The following is a 14,099-nucleotide window of genomic DNA, read 5'->3' on the forward strand; positions in this document are numbered from 1 at the left end:
CCGACTCCCACTGCGCTACACCCTCCCTTCAGGTAGTTGTAGACTGCACTAAGGTCACCTCTGAGCCTCCTCTTCTCCAGGCTAAACACCCCCAGCTCCCACAGTCCCTGCTTCCAGGAACCCAGTTTACATACAGGCTTTACTCCTTTACCTACATAGAATAATTCTAGTTATGTTAGTGCCTGTATTACAGTAGCTACTTTACTTTTAATTAAAATAAGCACCTCTCTTGACAAAGTAATTGTATAGCATGAGAACCTGTCCATCAGGACACAGAACCGGTAGCTTCAAAATGAGAAAGTTGACTCGTAAACTGTTGTCATCAACGCCAGCTCATCACCAGCTCGATGTTTCCAAGCCAGGAGAGTGGAACAGCAAAACCTACCGACGTTTTTTCAAGCAGATGACTTGCAAAGAACAAACAATACCTTAAAAACTTCCATTGCCAGAAGGTTGAAAAACTTTGGAAGAATCAAACCAACCTCATTTCTATACTAAGAAACAAGTTTTAGTAACTTGCAAATTCTGGAAGATATAGCGAGTAAATTAGTTTACGGCCTCATCAGTTGCCTTGGAGAATCATGCCCTCCCCTCAGGCTCTTGAGAGCTGACAGAAATGCCCCAGGAGGAACCTGGAAACAGAACAGACACAGCTGAACTGGTGGAGAGGTAGGGGTTTGCTTTTGAAAGCCACAACAAAGCGTTATGGAAGCAGACGTTTAAAAAGGAGACGCAAACGCGCTGGTAGTGCCCAGCCACGGCTTCGGAGATCAGCCAGAGCAGAACTGGGCAACCATGTAGGCAAACTAGTTCAGAGTGAACGTGCCCACTTACCAAGGGTTAGCAGCTTTCCGTTTGGGTGAGCTTTCCAGGCCAGGAACAGTATTCAGTCCCTCTGTTTCCACGGAGGCCCCTCAGGTGCTCAGAAATCCGTGGGGAAATGAAGTCCGTAGACACATTTAGGGTGGGAGCAGAGCACACCCAGAGGATTCAGAGCTGCAGAGCCTGCTCCTTCTTACTCTTAAGAGGAGCTTTGGGATATCCAAGTCTGTCTTTACCCAGTGGTGTGTTACTAAAACATGCTTAGGAAGGGCCTGGCTCTTTGCATCACCTTTTGCAATTCAATGTATGGATTTTGTTCATCTTGGAGCAGCTCCACTATGGATAGAATGGAGATTAATCATATTCCGTGCTACTAGGAATTACCTCTAAGTAGGGATATTTGTGCCTACACACAAGACAGAAATCAGAAGTCCTTTTAAAACAAGGTAGAAGAATATAGCTTTAAAAATCCTGAACTCACTTGGGCACCTCTGCAGGCAGAACTGGAGTCTTTGGCCACAACAGCTCATGACATTCACTAGAAGCCTGGGAAGCAAATATTGCCTGCCTGTGATCCAAGAGGCACTCCTGTCTGGCTGTGTCACAGCTTCGAAGCCACGAAAAGCAGAACAATAATTTAGCTTCAGAAAGGTGTGTGAAGCAGGGAAAGGTCTGGTGAGTCACCCCAGAGGGGAGAACACACACTGTTTGAGGGAGCACAGAATACAGGGCACGTTCACGTGCTCCATTACCAGTGTAAAGGCACCGCAGGCCGGCAGAGCAGAGACCTGCTCCCTCAGCAAGGGAATTACTTGCAAGATAACATTATCTCTGCATCCGTTACAGCTTGTGCCAGAACACAAGGCACACGCAGGCCCACTTGAGGCAGCATTACTGGACGCCTACACCAGTTCCAGTACCTCCCATGCTACCAAGGGGGGAAAAAGAAATATATACAAGTACAGAGAAGCGCTCAGAAATTCGCTCAGTAGTACATTAATAGGTATTTAAGCTGTAGGCCAAGGCCCAATATGAAACACTGCTAGACTACAAGTTAAGCAAGTATATTCCAGGGAGGTGGTGGAGTCACCATCTCTGGAGGGGTTTAAGAAAAGCCTGGACATGGCACTTAGTGCCAGGGTCTAGTTGCCATGGTGGTGTCAGGGCAATGGTTGGACTCGATGAGCCCAGAGGGCTCTTCCAACCTGGTTGATTCTGTGATTCACATCTCCTTCATAAGGGTATTTATCAGCTTCTTGAATTATAAAAACACTATGTCATCCCGGAGTGACAACCTCAACAGCAAGGAAAGCTAAAGGTTACATGCCAGACCCTTCTGCTTCCTCTGGACTCGCAGCTTATCCCTCTCAGCCAGAGAGGGATGCCAGCCTAGCCCTTAAGCCGCTGCTGTTATTCCCTCCCTACCAGCACGCCATTTTAATGCTCTCAGAGCAGGGAAACACTCCTGCTCTCACGTGATGTTTATTCTTAGAGAGGATCCCAGGGATTTTTCTTTAGCTAAGTTCAGTCATGCAGTTGGCCAAGTGCCACCAGAGCATCACAGAAGTCCTCAGTTGTGCAAAGGGAGCAGCATTAGTGCAGTACAGACATATTAAGGGCATTAAAAGTGGCAGGTTATGCAAGAAAGACCTGGGTAATTGAAGACAAATAACTCTCCGCAGAAAGTTGTTACTGCCACACAAAGCTCATGACAGACTTTGTAAAAAAAGCACACGACAGCCATGGGCTCAGGTCAATTTAACCGCTTACACCCGTCCAACAGCTGAACCGAACTCCTCCCGAGCTAGGGCCTAGCGAGTGCAGAGGAGGGCGACCAAGCTGGGGAAGGGTCTGGAGGGTCTGACCTGCGAGGAACGGCTGAGGGAGCTGGGGGTGTTTAGCCTGGAGAAGAGGAGGCTCAGAGGTGACCTTAGTGCAGTCTACAACTACCTGAAGGGAGGTTGGAGCGCAGTGGGAGTCGGCCTCTTCTCCCAGGCAACCAGCGATAGGACAAGAGGACACAGCCTCAAGCTTGGCCAGGGGAGGGTCAGGTTGGACATTAGGAAGCATTTCTTCTCAGCAAGGGTCATTAGCCATTGGAAGGGGCTGCCCAGGGAGGTGGTGGAGTCACCATCTCTGGAGGGGTTTAAGAAAAGCCTGGATGTGGCACTTAGTGCCCTGGTCTAGTTGCCATGGTGGTGTCAGGGCAATGGTTGGACTCGATGAGCTCAGAGGGCTCTTCCAACCTCGTTGATTCTGTGACTCTGTGAAAAGAACAAATTCTACCATTTGAGCTTTTCCATCACCTTGAGCTGCTTTTAATGACAAAATTCCTGCCTAAGAAAGCAACCAACATTAGCTACTAGTGACCCAACTAGAACAAGCAGAACCACACGCAGGAAACAACTCTCAAAAATAACTGCAAACGTAACTCTGAGAGAAATACACTCCAGTCAGCGAAGGCACTGCTCCAGTTTTCTAGTTTTTCTTCTAACAAACACGCACAAATGTTGCAAGGAGATGAATGCAGATTTAGTTCAACTAGAACAGCACCTGTGTGGCTGATCTGGTTAAAGGTTTAGGTAAAGTGGAGAGAAACAAGATGTGCTGTCAGCCAGCTAACACTGAGAGGCCTTACGTTACCTCTCAGTCTCAAGGAACGTGTGTGAGAGCAACCACTTCTCTTTGCTCATACCCTTGGGTTTTTTTTTTTTTTGGGGTGGCAATAGGGGAAGAACACTCATTTCTGAAGTGAGTTAATGCAAAAGAATAGTTTCTACTTTCCAAAATGCATGCAGGAAGCCAGCAGAGGAGGAAGGGAGTAGCTACTGCAGTTCAACCACTATTGTATTTATATTTCCGTACTCTTGATAACAAATACATTCAAGGATGGCTGAAAAACAAGGCATTGGTTAGAAAACAAAAGCTGAGCTTTCATGAAAGAAAGAGCAATAAAAGAAATTCCAGGTCTCCCTGCAATGTTATCAGGTACGGTCTATTAGTTTCTTCACAGAATGATTCGCTTCCTTATTGCGGGTATGGCTGCAACATCCAGCACCACACTATTGTGCCCTTTGACACAGGCAGTTTCCCTTCCAATAACAGAAAGATAAGGGACCAAATAAATAATTGTTCAGTGTAGTAGTGAAAGAAAAAAAACCCACAGCTTTTTTAATTAAAATAAAGGGTTCTGCCCACATCACATTAAGAAAGTAAAACCATACGTGTACTCAGCACTGGGGAGGCCGCACCTTGAATCCTGTGTCCAGTTGTGGGCCCCGCACTTCAAGAGAGATGTTGAGGTGTTGGAGCGAGTGCAGAGGAGGGCGACCAAGGTGGTGAAGGGTCTGGAGGGTCTGACCTGCGAGGAATGGCTGAGGGAGCTGGGGGTGTTTAGCCTGGAGAAGAGGAGGCTCAGAGGTCACCTTAGTGCAGTCTACAACTACCTGAAGGGAGGTTGTAGTGAAGTGGGAGTCGGCCTCTTCTCCCAGGCAACCAGCGCTAGGACAAGAGGACACAGCCTCAAGCTTGGCCAGGGGAGGGTCAGGTTGGACATCAGGAAGCATTTCTTCTCAGCAAGGGTCAGTAGCCATTGGAAGGGGCTGCCCAGGGAGGTGGTGGAGTCCCCATCTCTGGAGGGGTTTAAGAAAAGCCTGGCCATGGCACTTAGTGCCCTGGTCTAGTTGCCATGGTGGTGTCAGGGCAATGGTTGGACTCGATGATCCCAGAGGGCTCTTCCAACCTCATCGATTCTGTGATTCTGTGGTAAAGTGACATGGTAGCATTGCCTTCTTCCCAAGGGTTCTCTCTCACTTCAAGGGCTAAGCCTTCTCAGTTCTGTTCTCGGTATTCTCCCCCTAGAAGGTCAGCACATGCTTCCTCAACCCCCTTTTAAAAGGGTGGGGGATAACGCACCAGCCCCTCCTCCAGCAAGCTGCAAAACCCTCTTGGGGACAAGCTGTCACCCGTGGTTTGCTAAAGCACAGAGGCAGAGGAAGCTCCTTCTTATCTGCTTGTCTTGTAGCTCTGCTGCAGGAGGGGAGCAGGGACTCGCACAGCTCCCAGCTGCTACTTGCTCCTACCACAATAAGGCAGCAGCAGCCCCAATCTAGTCCACTTTGCATCAATAAAATTGATCCTAAAGATGTGTTTTTGTGCACATTTCCTCCCAGCTAGAGCTGTTACAAAAAAATAATAAATCAATCCATCAGGAAATGTTTTTAGAAGTGCTTTCTCTGCACCTAAAACCAAATGAAGCTCTAGGTGCCACAAGTCACAGTCAGTATTTGTCGTTTAAGGAACCAGGATGACCAAACATGCAACTCTACGTGGCTGAAAGAGCTCCTAACGGACTAAGTAAGAAGAACCCATTTATTTCTGAGTGACAATCTGAGATGAACAGGGTTTTGGTTTCATTTTGTAAAGAGCTGTCGCAGTTTAAAGCTGGGCTGGCTATTAAACTGATGGCAGACGCTCTCTATTAACCCTCCTCCTCCCCCCCCCCGAGAAGGGGAAGGGAAAGGGAAAAGGGAGAGAGACTCATGGGTTGGAAAGTTAAAACGGTTTTAATGAACTATAATAATGAAAAAGAGTATAATAATAATGGAAATAATTAAATATATACAAATATATATATAAAACCAAGATTGAGTTCCCCTAGTGTCAGTCACATCCCCACCGGCACTGCAGGGCAGGCTCCAGGAAGGCCCAGACTGGTCCCAGCGATGGTTGAGAGCTGGATTCAGGGATGCAAGGATTGGGATTGGGGGCAGCAGGAAAACAGAGTCCTCTTGGGACGCTGGCCATAGCAGAAGGGGACGAGACCCTCGTGATCCCCCCACTTTATACTGAGAATGACGTGTATGGGATGGAATACCTTCGTTGGGCAATTTTGGGTCACTGGTCCTGTCCGCTCCCCCCTGCAGGGGCGGCCCTCCTGCAGCTCCTCACTCGTAATCAGGGAGGAATTTAGTAGTGACCTTGGTTTCTCTAAGAGTAAGTACAGCCAGAGCCTTTCTGCAGAACATCCCTACCGGTGCCTCAGTGATAACTACGAACTTCGAGCGTTATCAGTCCTGGAAGCAGACACTGGCTGCAAAACATGCAGTTAGTTTCAGAAAGTGCAGTTACTTAGAAGAGACTGAGCTGAAAGGAAAAATCACTGAAAGGAAAATTGGTTCTGGTTTAGGCCAAACCAGGACGAGAACCCAAGATATTCTTCAATCAGGTCATCCAACAAGAACCTACCATCAGTGCCAGACTCACACAAACACTTCCTCCTTCCTGCCTGCTCTCCCGGGCTCCTCCAAAGGACGTTGGGGAGGAAGTTGCCTTTATTCATCCAGGCAGTCAATGAGCGTGGACTAAATTGTCCCGGATAAATTACTTCAGGAAGCATTTTTAGCTGCTGAATACAGTCTGTGGGAAACACCTGCTTGGTTTTCATGTCCTGAATCCATGGAACAACAAACGTTGAGAGGTACAACTACATGTATGCCTGGGACTCCAGGAGGCAGCTGATATTGTACCTCTCATTTTTGTACAGTGGAGAAAAGAAAGGAGGAAAATTATAACACAGCAAACTCACCCCCTTAGACAACTTGGGAGTTAACAACGTGACCAAATAAATTGAAGTCTGAGATGAATTCCAGACATCCAAGGAGTCTGGCAGACATGAAGACCACATTAGTCAAAGCTAAGCGAAGTGGAAAGGGAGGAAAAAAGAAGTTTAATATCAAAACGTGCAGGCAAGGCCATTACACTCCTAGGTCATCTTCTCTTTCAGCTGCGCACAGGGCTCACTCCCCACAGGAGAAGGTGACAGTCCCCCTCCTATGACCTCTTTAGCTCCATCCAGGCCACAGCGAAAAGCACGCACAGCACTCTGGGCACCTCCCCTCCCACCCCATCCCACCCAGAGGGAGATAAGCCATTTTATTTGGCTTTTATTCAAGCGGCTTTTAGAGAAGGACTTAAGATGGTCTGGCAGGCAGCCACGGTACACAGTATAAACAACTGGTGGAGTGGCTGGCCCTGGCTGAGCCTGGTTCCAGTCACATCGTGAATGGACACACAAGAGCATCAGCCCAACTGAAAAGACAGAACTTGGCACCTATGATGTTATCTCTGCGCCTGCCATTGAAGGAGACTAAAAAAAGGTATTTTAGGAACAACTTTATCCCATACCCATAACAAAGTTTTAGGAGACTACTGTCACTTCAGGACAGTTTTAGTAAATCATAGCAGATACAGTTGGGGATGTTACAACAAGCTGTAACTGAACTGCATCCATTTGACTCCTCTGCATTTGTTAGAGCCAAGTATCATTGCATGGTGCTGGCAGACTGACATCAGCAGCTCAGTCATTTCTGTACAAGTCTGTGCCCTGTGTCTCGCTGGTTTACATTCTAGACTCCCTCAAGGTTAAGGCAGAAGGAAGTATTAATTAGTAGCGTAAGCAGGCTGATACTGCTCCCAGGACTTGAAAAAATAGGCAGCATTTGAGAACAATCTCTGTCAAGCTAGTCAGACTGCACTGTAGAAGGCACCTGGGTCCCTCAGTCCACACAAATATCATGAAGAAATTGGAATTCCTTCATTAAATACCGAAAGGGAAGGATGCAAAAAGAGTAGTAAATAGTGTTTAACCTAAAAGAATGGAAAGGTAAGGGCACTTCAGCTGTGTTTATGCTGCAGCAGTTCCAGTCGCAGACCACGCTGTATAATGCCTTTTAAAGACACGCAGACTCTCCCAGAGTCCATTTAACACTCCACTTGTCACAGCCAGGCGTGCCTGCTCTGCCAAGCTTTGCTACTGAACTTCTGAAATGTCAAAATCTCCGACAGAACTCGAGATGGTAGCTGTATTTCCCAGAACAGATGAAGTTTTCATGTGTACATACAACTGTATCAAACCTTTGCTTTTAATTAAAGGTTGAGTGTTGTGTCGTTAGAAAAGTAGTTCATACCTCAAAAGCAGGTGTTCCCTTTAGCAGGTCCTTCAGTCCTCAGAAACTGCTTACCTGCAAAATATAATGCATGCACAATTAAGACGATGCCGTACAATTAGAGTACTTGGATGTAAGCTTATTAGGGATGGCTAGGAGATGATTTACGTTACTCAAAATTAACTAAATCTTGAGAAATTTTGCTATAGTCCCACCACAGTCATACAGGCAGCTTGCTTTAATGGAATACTCTCTAGCTGTTCCTATTTCACATCAACGCCTGCTCGAGCTATTAAGGATACACCATGAAAATTGTGAGCAACTTTTCCCTCACCATGCATCTTAATTTTTACAAACACACCGTTGAAGCTGAAGTAATCCGGGATGATGAGGACATCCCTCCCTTAAGTAGTATTTCAGATGTTCATATAATGGCTTAAAAGCTCTCAAAGTCACTGGTAGGCAGACACCTAAGGTTTAATTCACAAGTTGATTTTTATCTGTCTCACATGAACAAAGCTAAAGAGACACCAAAATATCTGGGGCCCAATTTATCAGTTATTATTACATAGAGCCACTGTGCCAGGCACTCTAAAGGCTTTCAGATGGCAGAACTGTCATGTTTTAGTCCAAGACAAGCAAGAAAGCAAAGATGAAGCTTTTTTCATTCAGTAAAGCCTATATCACTCCATGCTGTTTTCTGTCCTTCCAAACCTCAGAGGGGAATCTCTCCCCATGTTATTAATACATTCACAAGTTAAAACCTACAGGTATTGCTAGATGTGTTACTCAACTAGAAAAAAAACACTTGCTGTATTCTTTTAAGGATTACATTAATGATACTTGGATTAATCTTTAAGGGGATCCAGATTTTTAAAAAAGCAAGCAGGAGCTACATATCAGTTGCACACAGGGGGCCATTTTCTGTACGTTTTCCATTTCAGTGATGCTATGCCAGGAAACCAGCTCCTCATCTACTGCGTGTTGGGTCCCAAATTTTTCTATACAATATTTCACACTTCATTCATTAATGTTTCTTTGCTGTAAAAGAAGCATATCTACACACACAGACAAAAAAAATCTATCAAAATCATACTCCTTATCCTCTCCATGAATATAAACTAAGCCACACAGTCAGAGTCAGTTAAGTATTTCAACCCACATGGAGAAACATCCAACTTGTTGTTCACCATAGCAAGTAATCAAGCCAGTCTCACAACATATCACCTCATACCTGCTTATTAATGCAAAGTCATACAGAAACACTAGTGCTTGCTCCTCTCCCCACAGATGCATGTTTCATGTTACGTGGAAGTGAAACGCCAGAGCTTTCAGGTAAAGGAGAAAACAGCCCAGTGAAAAGAATATAATTTCAGCTTTAAGAACTGGTAAGGCACTCAGGAGTGAGAAAAACCTGTAGGAGTCCCTTCAGAAGGGGCACAAATGAGAGGCACTAAGTTAATTAAGGAATGGAGAAGTACCCTGTGTATGATTCAGACACACCAGTACTATGGATGAGCTCTTGCGTGTGTAGTGACACCAACGCTCCCCTTTCCAACAGGAGGAAACTCTGCTAATACACATCATAACCCCACGTTTTCTTTTTGCACATCGTTATTTGCAGTCTAACCACCCTGTGATAAATCAGGGCATCGGGGTCCTTCCCAACTGGTGAACACCCAGAACACTCCAGAGGCATCACGCCCTGAACGCGCAGCCCGACGGTCTGTTCCGTTAACGTTCAGCCCACGTCTCTTGCTGTGATCCACCACGTTATTCCACTCTCACACAAAACATTCCAATCTCTTTGCATTGAACACACCAAACTTCACCTTATTTGTTAAGGAAGAAAACACCCACAGCCCTATGTTTTGCAGCAGAACATTAACTAAAATGAGAAGTAGTAGCTCCTTTTTTAGTGCTGGGCATTGCTGCTCCATCTCAAACTGGGCAGCGCTGTATCAACCATGGTTGTGATACCAGTGCAGTAAAACCCACCTTGGTCTGGGCAAAAACATTTCTTCCTCTGGTAAACCTGCATCTCTAGTTGCTCTTTAAATAAACCCTGAAGGAAAGAATTCCTATACTACCAAGGTGGTCTTTACTATCCACTTTACTATCCACTTTACTATCTACACTTGTAAAGATTGCTTCTTTCCCTTAAGTATGTTTTTGACTGACAAGCAGAAATGCTAAATAATATGTCTGTCTTACCCCAAAGTCACAGATCTGCTAAAATTGCAGGTGTGGCTGCAAAGATTTTTATGCACTAGCTCTTCCAGCAGCCTAAGACAGACTTTCCCTTGTCCCCTCACATAATAAATTGAGGGAGACTCCAACCACTTACAGAAGTGCTGGTGAACAGCAGGAAAAAAGTCATCTATCACCTGGCCAGCAAATACTGACTCACATGTTCCATCATTAGCCACAATTGTTCTCCAGTTTGGAGAAATATTACTGGGAATTATTTTAACGTTAAGAGGTATCTGTCTATACACTGCCACCCTCATTCCAAGTTTACAACTTTATTTCTCCCCAACACAATTTTTATGCAAGTGACACTGAAAAGCACCACAGAAAAAGCAGTTTATTATTTCATTTCCATCCCACGCCACACCCACTCTGTTTTTATCTCGCCCACACGATCAGCGAACAGGTACTGCCTGGTATGCATACTGTGCCATCACGTTTGCCATCCCTATAACAGCCAGTTTCACGTCCTACACCAGTAGATCTCGTTCCTCAGCTCTTCTGGTTCCCAAGCTCCTTGCACTTCTATCACTACACAGTTCAACAGCTCCTCTAACTTCATCCCGTTTTCTACACAGATTTCCCACCACCACCAACTGAGTTGCCTGCATCCCAGACTACTTTCCACTTACTACCCAATCTCGTACCTTCCGTTTCTTTCTCACCTGAGAGTTCACCAAATCCACCCCATCTATAATACAACAGTTATTCCGAGGAGTCCCAAAAGCATATTACATAGTTCAGGGCAAACATTAATAATTAATTTCTGCTTTTTTATAATTTTCAAGGTTCTTACTACTTTAAGTAGCAACTACTTCTCCCTGCCAGTTTCCAGTGGCAGCCCTTTTGAGGATGGGATAAACCACCACCTCTCCTTGATCCATGAGAAATGCAACGTACCTTGGCAAGCCACCCACAGAATCACAGAATCAATGAGGTTGGAAGAGCCCTCTGGGCTCATCGAGTCCAACCATTGCCCTGACACCACCATGGCAACTAGACCAGGGCACTAAGTGCCATGTCCAGGCTTTTCTTAAACCCCTCCAGAGATGGGGACTCCACCACCTCCCTGGGCAGCCCCTTCCAATGGCTAATGACCCTTGCTCAGAAGAAATGCTTCCTGATGTCCAACCTGAACCTCCCCTGGCCAAGCTTGAGGCTGTGTCCTCTTGTCCTAGCGCTGGTTGCCCGGGAGAAGAGGCCGACTCCCACTGCGCTCCAACCTCCCTTCAGGTAGTTGTAGACTGCACTAAGGTCACCTCTGAGCCTCCTCTTCTCCAGGCTAAACACCCCCAGCTCCCTCAGCCGTTCCTCGCAGGTCAGACCCTCCAGACCCTTCACCACCCAAAAAGGATGCAAGACAGAAGCAATGAAGTGATTCCCTTACCACCACCTCACAAAATTATCATGATTAGACAGTCTCCACTCCAATGATTTAGTACTTTCTGTATGAACGGTGCTTGTCTCAATCTGCGTTTGCGTTGCTGTGCTGCCAAAGAGAGAGGAATTACAGCAAACCTCCAGTGGTGTTCAGGATTATCACTCTTACCCCAGCTAAATGGAATGCACTTCAGTGTAATTAAGTTTATAACAGAAAGAATGCACCATTCGCCGTATCAGATGCCCTTACAGCCTCCCTCAATGTCTCTAAACAAGCAACACTTTGTTTTCTCATCCCCAAATTCAGAAGACTGTTTCCCGTACTCCAAGAGAGAAAGTCACTCCATGTTTTAGCTTCCTGTTGTCTCTCACCCTTCGTACTTTGTTTCCACATCTCTAGATAAACAGCCTCCTTTAAATAGCTCCTCGTCTTAAATATGCATGGTACACGGAGATCACTTGATATGAAGAGCCGAGAGGGGCGGCACACATTGCAGCTCCAGCATTCCACATGCAAAGCAGGATCACGTTGTCGAATACCACGGTTCGAATGCAAAGTCTTGTAAACCCCGAGCTATATATACATGGTGGCCATGAAACGCGGAGATTAAGGCATCTCAGATTGTCATCCCAGTCCTTTCCTAGGGGAATAATGCTAGAAGCAAATTAACTACAACCTCTCCACACAAGGAACACCACACAAGCCCCTATCTTGGCTCCTGGCCCATAACTAACTCGTCAAGATCCTAAAACAAGAATTTATTCTAGAATATACCATGGACTTTTTTTCCTTCATGGGTACCACTGCCAAATCCTTCATGAATTTTTGTTAAGCGTCAAATTCCTGTTCCCACACTTGCATGAGGCGTCTCAGATAAAGCTGACTACCTGACAAACTACCTGAAGGGAGGTTGTAGTGAAGTGGGAGTCGGCCTCTTCTCCCAGGCAACCAGCGCTAGGACAAGAGGACACAGCCTCAAGCTTGGCCAGGGGAGGGTCAGGTTGGCCATTAGGAAGCATTTCTTCTCAGCAAGGGTCATTAGCCATTGGAAGGGGCTGCCCAGGGAGGTGGTGGAGTCACCATCTCTGGAGGGGTTTAAGAAAAGCCTGGCCATGGCACTTAGTGCCATGGTCTAGTTGACAGGGTGGTGTCAGGGCAATGGTTGGACTCGATGATCCCAGAGGGCTCTTCCAACCTGGTTGATTCTGTGACTATCTGAAAGAGGCTGCTTTTAGATTTGATTCTAGGCTTTTGAGTAGTGTCTCTCGCAGGAGACAAGGAAAGTGCTGAAATTAGACTAATCACAGAATCAATGAGGTTGGAAGAGCCCTCTGGGATCATCGAGTCCAACCATTGCCCTGACACCACCATGGCAACTAGACCACAGCACTTCAAAACACAAGATGGGGTTTCACTGAACTCTAAGAGTCAATAACCTTCTCAGGAAACATTCACAAACAGCAAGTCAGACCTTCACGGTAGTCACGCAACTCCTACTACTTGTAGAAAGAAATGAGACTTCCCAATTGCAGGTAGAAGGTCTTCAACTGTAAAGCAAGCAGATACTCTTCGCCGATATCCACATTTAATCCTTATGAAGGAGGACAGGCTTTAACAAAGAGTCTGCTGTAGCAATTCAGGTTGACAAAGTTAAAAGCCACTGAGGTTCACACAACCAGACAGTAAATAAGCAGCTGCACAAGTGTAGCTGTTTTTATAGCACAGTGCGTTTTCGTATGTCAAGAGCAATTTGAATAAAGAAACAACAAGCGATGATTCCAGAAGGCTGGAAGAGTGACTCACCGATTGCCAAATCATCAGTGTCAAAGACCAACCAATGACCTTCCAGAATGATCCCAGAAGGCTGGACAGTGCAAGAAATGCTAATTAAGAGGTGAAGTTCCAGCAGCCAGTGGTCTTTAGTTAGTTAACGTACAACCAAAGAGCGTGGGGAGGGTGGGAGCGAGTAGTCAACTGCGTTACAAGACAGCACACACGACAAGAGGCTGAAATCCCCCAGAGAAGGCAGAGATTAAATACTTTGATCACAGAATCAACCAGGTTGGAAGTGCCCTCTGGGATCATCGAGTCCAACCATTGCCCTGACACCACCATGGCAACTAGACCAGGGCACTAAGTGCCATGGCCAGGCTTTTCTTAAACCCCTCCAGAGATGGTGACTCCACCACCTCCCTGGGCAGCCCCTTCCAATGCCTAATGACCCTCGCTGAGAAGAAATGCTTCCTAATGGCCAACCTGAACCTCCCCTGGCCAAGCTTGAGGCTGTGTCCTCTTGTCCTAGCGCTGGTTGCCTGGGAGAAGAGGCCGACTCCCACTGCGCTACAACCTCCCTTCAGGTAGTTGCAGACTGCACTAAGGTCACCTCTGAGCCTCCTCTTCTCCACGCTAAACACCCCCAGCTCCCTCAGCCGTTCCTCAGAGGTCAGACCCTCCAGACCCTTCCCCAGCTTGGTCGCCCTCCTCTGCACTCGCTCCAACACCTCAACATCTTTCTTGAAGTGCGGGGCCCACAACTGGACACAAAGATAGAAGTGATAGAAGTGATCTTTGAATCTTTCTATAGATCTTTCAGATGTGTCTAAACAGGAAAAAAAACCTTAACACACCAACATCCAGATCCACAAAAAGAAAAAAACAAAACTCAAAACACACCAAAAACCAAGGCAGAAGATGCCCTT

General features: G+C 46.3%; 1 protein-coding gene across 8 annotated transcripts in view; it reads right to left on the minus strand.

Annotated features, from left to right (window-relative positions):
* MAP4 (microtubule associated protein 4) overlaps positions 1-14,099 on the minus strand; it is a 182,055-nt gene that overhangs the window by 141,785 nt on the left and 26,171 nt on the right. For all 8 annotated transcript variants that reach the window (XM_068404385.1, XM_068404388.1, XM_068404386.1 and 5 more), the window contains exon 2: positions 7,791-7,844. The gene's annotated coding sequence lies outside the window, so the exon portion shown is untranslated. The remainder of the gene's footprint in view (positions 1-7,790; positions 7,845-14,099) is intronic.

Source organism: Nyctibius grandis, chromosome 7, assembly GCF_013368605.1.
Source record: "Nyctibius grandis isolate bNycGra1 chromosome 7, bNycGra1.pri, whole genome shotgun sequence".
NCBI lineage: Eukaryota > Metazoa > Chordata > Aves > Nyctibiiformes > Nyctibiidae > Nyctibius > Nyctibius grandis.